We start from the raw sequence: 10,698 nt of genomic DNA on the forward strand, positions 1-10,698 counted from the left end.
CCAGAAGCCTGAGAAGCAGACCTGACGCGTTTATGTGTACAAAACTGAACAAAAGTGAGCTCTTAAAAATATTTCTTAGGGTAATGATAATGGTAAGAGCTCAAACAAAACAGGTTTTACTTCTCACCCACAGAACGGTCCAACGCAGTGTTCCAGGTCTGAGGGAAGTTCTCCTCCATCCGGGCCACTCAGGAACCAGGTCTCCCAAATATGGCTTCCAAACAGCCATGATCATCGGCAGCCCAGGGAGCAAGAACAGGGGAGCGGGGAGTAGCCGAGGAGCGAGTGAGAGGATTTGGGGGCCGGATCTGGATGTGGTACACAGAACTTCCCACACGACTTTCAAGGAGGCTGAGAAATAGAATCTAAGGTAGGACTTGGGAAAAAGAACAGTGAAAATGACAGTGAAGCACTGGCAGATTCTGCCACAGCTAGAGTCCCACCTCTTTGATTTCAGAGGCAACATGTTTCCAAGGAACTGGCAGAATCTCATATAGGGTCTGTCAATCAAGAAGTCTCGTGGGGCATGAGATCTTGAAGTCAGAGAGGGGACGAGAATAGATTCCTTGGCAGGTACCAGTGGGGGAGTCCCGTCTGCTCCGGCTTCAGACCATGAGATCAGGGTAGCAGGCGCATGAAACGCTCATGAATTGCACTCCTACTACTCAATCTTGGGTGATTTCCCGAAGCACGGGGCCAGAATGGCAGGGAACTGTCGGCTCTGCCCATTCGGCTTGAACCGTGAACTTCTTTGGTCAAGTGGAAAATCAAGAGCAAAATGCAGGGAAGAAACTGAGTCATGGCGTCTGCGCCATGGTTTGCTTCTTTTTTTTGTAAGAGAACTTCCAGGGGCGCCTGGGTGGCTCAGTCAGTTAAGCGTCTGCCTTATGCTCAGGTCATGATCCCGGGGTCCTAAGATTGAACCCCGCGTCGGACTCCCTGCTGCTTCTCCCTCTCCCTCTGCCTGCCGCTCCCCCTGCTTGTGTTCTCTCTCTCTCTTTCTGTGTCTCTATCAAATAGGCAAATACAATCTTTAAAATAAAAGAGAGAAAGAGAGAGAAGAACTCCCAACTCAGCTATGCACCAGGATTGGTAGAGAGAAATTTGTTATAAATCATTGAAGCAGGGCCTAGACCCTCTAGACCAGGGTTTCAAACAGAAAGCTTTTTTTAAATTTTTATTTTATTTTATTTTATTTTATTTTATTTTATTTTATTTTATTTTATTTTATTTTATTTTATTTTATTTTAAGTAGGCTCCACGCCTAGCATGGAGCCCAGTGCAGGACTTGAACTCACAACCCTGAGATCAAGACCTGAGCTGAACTCAAGAGTCAGACACCCACCCGAGCCACCCAGGTGCTCCTCAGACAGGAGACTTTTGATCACTATTGCAGAGGAAACCCCCAGTACCCAAGATTGGCCAAGGGAACACAGGAAATGGTTCAAGAGCTGCGCCAGGTGAATCACTTCTATGACACTCTTGGGGTTGTATGACATAATCATACTTTCTGACTGCTTTGTGTCCCCCCGCTTCCTGAGGTTCCCCGTATTTCTTCATTTACTGTATTTTTGTTAATTGCAGTATAGGCGACAATGTTACATTAGTTTTGGGCGTACAGCGTAGTGATTTGATGATTTTATGCATTATGCCGTGCTCCCCACAAGTGTAGCTCCCATCTGTCCCCACACAGCGCTATCCTAATACCATTGGCCCTATTTCCTATCCTGTACCTTTTATGAGGTTCCCATATTTAATCTCGATCATTCCTACACTCAGTGGTGTACAGGGAAATATTTTAACAACCTGGGGAAAAGAAAGGGGGTGCCTCAATTTACAGCATGTGCCAATTTAGGTGCTCTAAGTACCCCCACCATGGCCACTTTGAAGCTGGAGTGTGACATCTCTAACAGTGGAGTTGGAGAAAGATGCAAACAGTAATTTCCCGTGAGCCGGTGTAAGCCCGCTCCAGCACCCTACTGCCATTTTCACTGAGTGAACAGCTCACGGCCCCGCTTTGTGGAAGCTTGAGACTGACCTGAGAGGGGGGTGCAGAAGGGACGGATGTCATTGGAAGTGGGAGGAATTTGGAAGCATTGACCAAGGAGCTCCACCTGTTTTTGTTATTTTTTAAAAATTTAGTTAAAGAGAGAGAGGAAGAGTGGGGCGAGGGGCAGAGGCAAAGGGAGAAGCAGACTCCCTGCTGAGCAGGGAGCCCAGCGCAGGGCTCCATCCCAGGGCCCCGGGATCAAGACCTGAACAGAAGTCAGATGCTCAACCGACTGAGCCCCCCAGGCGCCCCGAGGAGTGCCACCTCTTTGAGATAAGAAGCCTGGGCATTTTAAGAAGCTGGGACAATCTTCTAGAAGGATTAATCAGGAAAAGAGGGTGGGGAGAACCTGGCCGATGGGACAGATGGGTCTGTGGGGCAGTGACAGGGATTACCCGAGAAGGCAAGCTCCCGTGGTAAGGGAGCCCACAGGGCCAGTCCTCAGCACGCTGGCCAGCCTCCTGGGCCCCAGGAAGCCTAGAGAATTATACAAACTGCCCTTCAGTGGGCAGAAGTCAAGAGGAGGACGTGGCCATGGTGGTCGGGTCTGGTCACGTAGGGGAGCTTCCGAGGACTTGAACCTCTGACCTAGACAGGTTTGAGTGCAGTGCCTGGAGCCTGACGGAGAGTCTGGGGCCTGTGCTTCAAAGAAGGCCCATGACAATTGTCCAACAAGAAACCTTCATGCCCCGAGCTCCATCCCGAGACGGCGGGGAAGGAGTGTTGTGTCACGGGCACGGGGGACATGGCTGGAACACACGGCTCTGCACACTGGTGACATCTGGCAGCTGCTCTTTTTGTTCTCTGCCCTCTGATGGATTTCCCGTTCGAACGCCCGTCGGTCACTTTGTCATGAGACCGAGCAGATCTGGTTCCTTTCCATCCGACAGATCGAGCGGGGACCCACGGAAAGGGTGGAAGGCTTTGGAAAGCGAAAGAGCAGGCACTCATCCACCGATTTTGCTTCCAAGGGAAAAATTGTGTGTGGTCCCAGGTGAAGAAGACAGAATTTTCGATGAGACGGCGAGGCACGCAAGTGGACGGGAGAACAGATCCCTTCGTGGGGGCCGGGCTATGAGGAGCCACCTACCCCGTGGGAGTCTGAAGGTGGTGAGGCCACAGAGGGAAGTCCCTCATAAAGACATCGGGCAGTGCGCCCCCAATCTGCCGCCTTCCTCCTCACTGAGCGGCCCAGAGAGAGTACTCGAGGGTGTAGGCCGAGTCTTGCGCACACCCCTCGTGTTCTTGCATATCTGTGAGCGTGGCCTTGATAAGATCGGGCCCTGTGCACGTGGGGTATCCTGGTCTCACACCACTCCTGCTGCCACGTGGACCTCCAGGGGCTGTCTTGCAGGAGGTAAAAATCCAAGAGAGCCCCGGAGATAATTAAAATGTCCCAACCGAGTATCAGGGAGGAAGCAACGGGTGTCTCGTAGGGAAGCTACCCACGAGCGTTTCTTTCGCTCTGCAGGAAGCCTTCGGTCTGTTGTTTTCCTCTCCGTAGCAAGCAGACAGGCTCACAAAGACGCGAGAGCCCAGTGAGCCACGCACCCGATTTGCTCAGACTCTGAACAGATGTGGGAAATGGACAGTTGTGTGGCCTGGGGTGCTGGAGGGTGGGGGTGGCCTACAAACCCGGGCACATGGGACATGCATGTAAGAGCAACGAGCCCGTTCCACCACCTGAATGTCTCTGGAAAATGACTCCTTGGGGGGCGCCTGGGGGGGCACAGTCGGTTAAGCCTCCGACTCTTGGTTTCTACTCAGGTCCTGATCTCATTGTCCTGGGATCGATCCCCGGGATGGGCTCTGTGTCCCTCCCAGGGACCCAGCACGGTAACAAGGACATAACTGAAGGCTGGCCACCGGAGGGAAGAGAATAGTCTGGGGTGGAAGGCCTCCCGACCGCTCTCAGAGCACGAGAGACAGAGGCTGTGCTGGGAAGAGCGACTAAATGGAAACTGGGGTCCCCTCCGCTCTTAAAGGGGCCGAAAAGTGACAGGGAAGTATCGGCTGTCCTTACTACTGTTTCCAGGCCTGTCCGAGGTAACATATAGGCAGTCCCAGGAGTCTGCGGAGAGGCAAGAAAACCGTGAAATCCCATCTGTGTCTGCTCTTGCTCTCTGTGAGTCGGAGAATGTGTGTGGTCTCTGATCAAAGACAGAAGGAGTCGAGGGAGTTGCCTGAAGCCCGCCAAGGCGGCCACACGGAACAAGGGGCTCTGTCAACACCTCCGACCCTCAGCGTTTAAGAGAAGGTGAGGACGCAGTGGGTTTGGGCCCGGGCAGAAATGAAGTAAAAGATGGGTTAAGAGGGAGCTGGGCAGCCCCCGGGGCGGGATGGTCTCGTGTGCGGGAGGCCAGTAACTCTCAGCAAAACCGAGCGGGGAAGGCCGGAGGCGGAGAGTCTGGTCCTGGTAGTTTTGGAAAGCAGAAAGCGCACACCGAGCAGGAGGAATTCCTGTCCGGCCCACCCCGAGCAGCTGCTGGGCCTCCCACTTCCCACTCCTTGACCTGAGGAACACACCCCAGGGAGGCCGGGGCCTGGGCCCAAGAAGGAGGAAACGTCCAGCATGGCGTTCTTCCGGATTTTCTACCACATTAAGTATGTAGAAGGTATTCCCCAACAATTTCATTCTGAGCTGGGGGCTCTAGGAACCATGTTGGCTCTTGGATTCCCTGCAGGCCGGCAGCTATGGTCTGAATGTTTGTGTCCCTCCGAAATTCTGGTGTTGAAATCCTCATCTCCAAGTGATGGTATTTGGAGGCTGGGCCTTTGGGAGGTGATGAGGACCTGAGGGCAGAGCCCTCGTAATTGGGATCGACGCCTTTACAGAAGAGACCCCAAAGAGCTAGCTTGTCCCTTCAGCCCTGTGAGGACAGAGAGAAAAGATGGCTGTCTGTGACCCAGACAGGCTCTCACTAGATACCAAATCTGCCAGCGCCTTCATCTTTGACCTCCCAGCCTCCAGACCCGTGAAAAATGAATTTCTGCTGTTTATAAGCCCCCCCGTCTATGGTATTTTTACCAAGGCAGCAGCTCTCTGCAATGACCCCTCTGTGCACTATCACCACTGCTGGGCTCAGGAGCTTGGACTGGCCCTCTCAGCTTCCTCAACGATGTAAGCCAGGAAATCTCTTTGCTATCTCGACACCACAGATGAAAAGGTGCGTTTCATGTGGCACCACCCCTCCAAGAGGGTACATACCAGATCTCAAATAAGTTAACGAGAAGGGAAGAGATACCCATTGTTTTCCAGTGCTTTTCTTTTTATATTTGTCTTTATTTTTTTTTTTAAAGATTTTATTTATTTGAGAGAAAGAGAGTGAGAGAGAGAGAGCACAAGCCAGGGGGGAGAGGCAGAGTGAGAATCAGACTCCCCGTTGAGCGGGGAGCCCGACCGGAAGCTCGATCCCAGGCCCCTGGTATTATGACCTAGGCCGAAGGCAGACGCTTAACTGACTGAGCCCCCCAGACATCCTGATCTTGACTCTTTTGATGAGTACTAGCCAGTTATTTTGTGGAATAGCTCTCAATGACATCAAATCATTTTAGAGAAATCCAAATCTCGTGGTTCAATAAAGTGGTACCTTCATTTTGCATCTGGGTCAGGCTCCTGTGTTTTACCACGCACCCCTACTTAAGTAGTACCTGTTTTGTTTTGTTTATTTATGACCATTCCCTAAACGATCGGAGTCAATTTTATCATCTCTCATTTGCCAGAATTAGACTTACTCGTCTTCCAGTGTCCCCAGAGAACCAGCTTGTGACGCAGTATGCGTAATGAGAGGCACTGTTGGGACGTACGATGTGAAACTGATTGATGTGTGACTCGTGAGCCTGTGCTGTTATCCGGCCTGGGTTAATTCGGACGGAGTACTGTGATGAAGGTGATCACCTGGACACAGCAGTACGTCAAAAGCCATGAAAAGACGATGTGTTCGTTGCATGAAAAACTCTGGAAGCACAAACCATCGGAGAGCCAGGCAATGTTAACTCAAGCCAGTCATATCGCAGAGCACCAGAACCCTCCAGTTCCAGGGGGTGTTGGGCATGACGGACATCCCTTCTGACACAACAGTCAATACCGAGGAAAACAGACCTTGGGAAAAGTTGGAACAGGGATAGTAAGGAAGGGGCAACTTCTTTGGAGGCAGCGAGACTTGGCAGACATTCTGGAGATATGGCTGCCTTGTAAAAGCCCTTTGCAAAAATAGCCAGAGCTAGGGCTATACCAGTGCCTCTTGTCCGATGTTGGGGATGAGGAATGCGGGGAGCAGACTGTGGGTCCCCCCCTTCCTCTGGATGTCATTCACCCAGTGTGCTTCTGGACCTTTTTCGCTTAGTGCAACACTGTTGTCCACAGTTTTTCTACTGTGTTAATTATAAGTCATGTTCTATTCTAGAATTGTTTATCCATATGTTGTCTCATTTTCTTTTTTTTAAATTTATTTTATTTCTTTTTAAAGATTTTATTTATTTATTTGTCAGAGAGAGAGAGCACATACAGAGGGAGCGGCAGGCAGAGGCAGAGGGAGAAACAGGCTCCCCGCTGAGTCAGGAGCCTGACACGGGACTTGATCCCAGGACCCCTGGGATCATGACCTGAGAGAAAGGCAGATGCTTAACCGACTGAGCCACCCAGGTGTCCCTGTTGTCTCCATTTTCAAGAGGAGGAGATTATAAAGCAATATGTTCATGTGGTCTTGCCTGAAGTCACAGGAATTCAGTGAAGTATGTTCCTCCTCTGTTCCACGTGCTAATAATAGTAATCACTGGCGAAAGCATACAAAGTTTCAGTTATGCCAGATGAATAAGTTCTGGAAGTCTAATGTACAGCACTGTGACTACAATGAACAGTACTGTGTTGTGTCCTTGAAGTTTGCTAGGAGAGTAGATCTTGTATCCTCACCACAGAAAAGAAAAGAAAGCTGTAACTATGTGAGGGGAGGGACATGTCAATTAGCTTGACTGTGGTGATTATTTCACAATGTGTACATAATCACAGTATCAAGTTGCACACTTTAAATAGATACGATTTTTATTTCTCAATTATACCTCAATAAAGATGGAGGGGAAAAACCACACTCAAGCCCTCGTTGTTGTTTTTTTCCTGTCTACCCTGTGCCCCTGAGGTGGATAAGGTAGATATGACCACTGTATGTTATTTTTAAAGATTTTTTTGTTGTTGTTTTTAAAGATTTTTCTTTTTTTTTAAGATTTTATTTATTTGACAGAGATAGAGACAGCCAGCAAGAGAAGGAACACAAGCAGGGGGAGTGGGAGAGGAAGAAGCAGGCTCATAGCAGAGGAGCCTGATGTGGGGCTCAATCCCATAACGCCAGGATCACGCCCTGAGCCGAAGGAAGACGCTTAACCGCTGTGCCACCCAGGCGCCCCAAGATTTTTCTTTCTTTATTTGAGAGAGAGAGTGCACGCGAGAGAGCATGGGGGAGCGGTGAAGGCTGAAAGAGGCAGAGGGAGAAGGAGAAGCAGACTCCCCGCTGAGCAGGAAGCCAGACACAGGGCTTGATCCCAGGACCCTGGGATCATGAGCTGACCTAAAGGCAGACGCTTCACCGACTGAGCCACCCAGATGCCTGAGCCACCCAGATGCCCCTTGACCACTGTATTTTGTAAAGGAGGAAAACATGCTTGAAAACACTGATCCACAGACCACATGTGGACCTTTGAACACAGGAAGTGCTGAATTCTTCAAGGGCTGTTGCTCGGTGGCTATAAGGTATGTTTTCAGTATCTCCCCCAACTGGTACTTCTGATGGGAGAAGGTTGTTATTGGTTCACCATTTGAACATTTTTTTTTCGTAGTAGGATTTAAACATTTTATTTTATTTTATTTTATTCTTTTTTAAAGTAAGCTCTATGCCCAATGGGGCTTGAACTCATGACCCCAAGATCAAGAGCCAGAGACTCCACTGACTGAGCCAGGCAGGCACTCCAGGCTTCAAACTTTTTAGAATATCTCTCTGCTGCTTGTAAGGTGTCCCAAGTACTAATTACCTGTCTTTTTCATGAAGCCATATGGAGGCAAGTATTTTTGCAGAACTTGGCATTTTGAAAGAGTTAGCAAGGGTAATCAGGTGAGGATAATGGAAAAGTCATCACTGTATATTAGTATTAAATGTAATATTTTCTAACCTTTTTCTGAGGCCACTGCCTTTACTAATTTTGTGTGATTTTCTGTGTTAAATTTTTAATTCTTAAAAATCTGCTCTATTTCCTCTCAATGAGCTTTATGTCTTAGCCACACAGAGCTAAACCCATCGAACTCTCCTCGAAATCAGGTTTAGCAATTGAACATTAATTTGGAACATGTGTACGTCATTAAGTGAATAACTGTGATCTACGAGTTCCTTTGAATAGTGAATTAGTGGAACACGATTTTACTTCTGGGTTTTGATTGTGCACCTGTAGCTAATGGCTCATCTCGAGGAGACCCCAACCTGAACATATGCAAGTTAACAAAGTTTTGGTTGGAATTGAAGTTTAGGAATGTTTCCTGCTGAGTTAGCACCTTTTTTGGTAGACCACAAAGGAAGAAATGACCGGATCAACTGCTCTTGATTTTTTAAAAAATGTTTACTAAGATAGAATTGACATTATATAACATTGTGTAACTTTAAGGTGCACGATGTGTTGATCTGATATATTGATATATTGCGATATGATTACCACCAGTGTTGGCTAACGCCTCTATGGCGTATTATCATTTTGTTTTTTTGTGGTGAGAACAATTAAGATCCAGTCTTCCCGCAACTTGGAAATGTATAATACAGTATAGTTGACTATAATCAGTATGCCGACAGCTCTTTAGAAAATATAGGTCTCACAGCCACAATTAGAGAGCTATAGGAAATCCTTTCTGGTAGGCGGAATTCTAAGATGGCTTTCCAAGAGCTCCCATCCTCATCCTCAGGCTGAATAGGACGACCTATCTGCAAATGGATTTTGCACGTGACTTGTAAATTGACCTTACGGTAGGTAAATTATCCAGGTGGGACCAATGCAATCACAGGAGCCCTTTAAAAACAGAGAGGTTTTTCTGGGCACCTGGGTGGCGCAGTCAGTGGAGCGTCTGACTCTTGGTTTGGGCTCAGGTCGTGATCTCAGGGGCGAGGGGTCGAGCCCTGCACTGGGGCTCTGTGCTCAGTGGGGAGTTGGCTTGGGACTCTCTCTCCCTCTGCGCCCCCGCCCCGAAATAGATAAATCTTTAAAAAAAAACCCAAAAACCCAGAAAGGTTTTCTCTGCCTAGTAGCATGATAGGAAGTTCAGAGGGATTTGAGGCACCATTGCTGGCTTTGCAGTGGAGGGGATAAACTGGGCGGGGGCGGGCGGCACCGTGCAAGGAGTGAAGAGCAATCTCTAGAAGCTGAACGTATCCCCGGCTGACAAGCAGAAAGGAAACACAGAGCTCATTCCTCGAGCCACACAGAACAGGATTCTGCCAACAACCTGCGTGAACCTGAGAGCAGATTCTCCCCCAGAGCCTCCGCATAAGAGCCCCGATTGGTGGACAACTTGGTTTTGGCTTTGTGAGTGCCGGAGCCCAGAACCCAGGTAAGCCTGTTGACTTCTGACCTCCAGAATCCTGAGATAAACGAGTGTTGTTTTCAGCCACCTCATTTGTGCTCATCGTTATGCAATAACAGAACACGAAAACAACCGTTCCTCAAAGTTGATGGAACTGAGACTAGTCTGGGTAAGAAGGCACGGAGGGGAAGCATTTGGATAGCTTCTCATATGCGAGAAGTAGCATTCTGTTTTGCTATAGAGCAGTACTGGCCGATAAAACTTTCTGAGATGATGGAGAATGTTCCATTGCTCTCCCGGTCAATACAGCAGACTGTATGTGTCTATGTTGCACTTGGTATACGGCCGGTCCATCTGAGGCACTGAAATTTTATTTTATTTTTATGATTTAATTTTGTTAATTGAAGTAGAGCTGAGGTACAATGTTATGTTAGTTTTGGCTATACAACGTAGTGATTTGACAAGTTCATATATTAGCTCTGCTCACCGCAGGTGTCGTTCCCATCTGTCACCGTACAACGCTATTATGATATCCTTGACTACGCTCCTTATGCTGTGCCTTTCATCTTTGTGACTTACTCATTCTGTAACTGGAAGCCTGTACCCTCCACTCCCCTTCACCCACTTTGCCCATCCCCCCCTTCCCTCCCCTCTGGCAACCACCAGTTTGTTCTCTGTATTTATGGGTCTGTTTCTGCTTTTTTGTATTCGTTCATTTTTTTTTTATTTTTTAGATTTCACAGGTAAGTGAAATCATGGTATCTGTCTTTCTCTGTCTGACTCCTTTTACTTAGCATAATATACTCTAAGTTCATCTACGTTGTTGCAAATGGCAAGATTTCATTCTTTTTTTATGGCTGAGCAGTATTCCATTGTGTATATATACCACTTCTTCTTTAACCATTCATCAGTTGATGGACACTGGGGGTGCTGCCATATCTTGGCTACTGTAAATAATGCTGCTATAAACATTGGGGTGCATATATCTTTTTGAATTAGTGCTTTTGTCTTCTTTGGGTAAATACCCAGTAGTAGAATTACTGGATCATAGGGTAGTTCTATTTTTAACTTTCTGAGGAAGCTCCATGCTGTTTTC

The sequence above is a fragment of the Ursus americanus genome, chromosome X (genome assembly GCF_024610735.1).
Source record: "Ursus americanus isolate L20-20 chromosome X, mUrsAme1.1.p, whole genome shotgun sequence".
NCBI lineage: Eukaryota > Metazoa > Chordata > Mammalia > Carnivora > Ursidae > Ursus > Ursus americanus.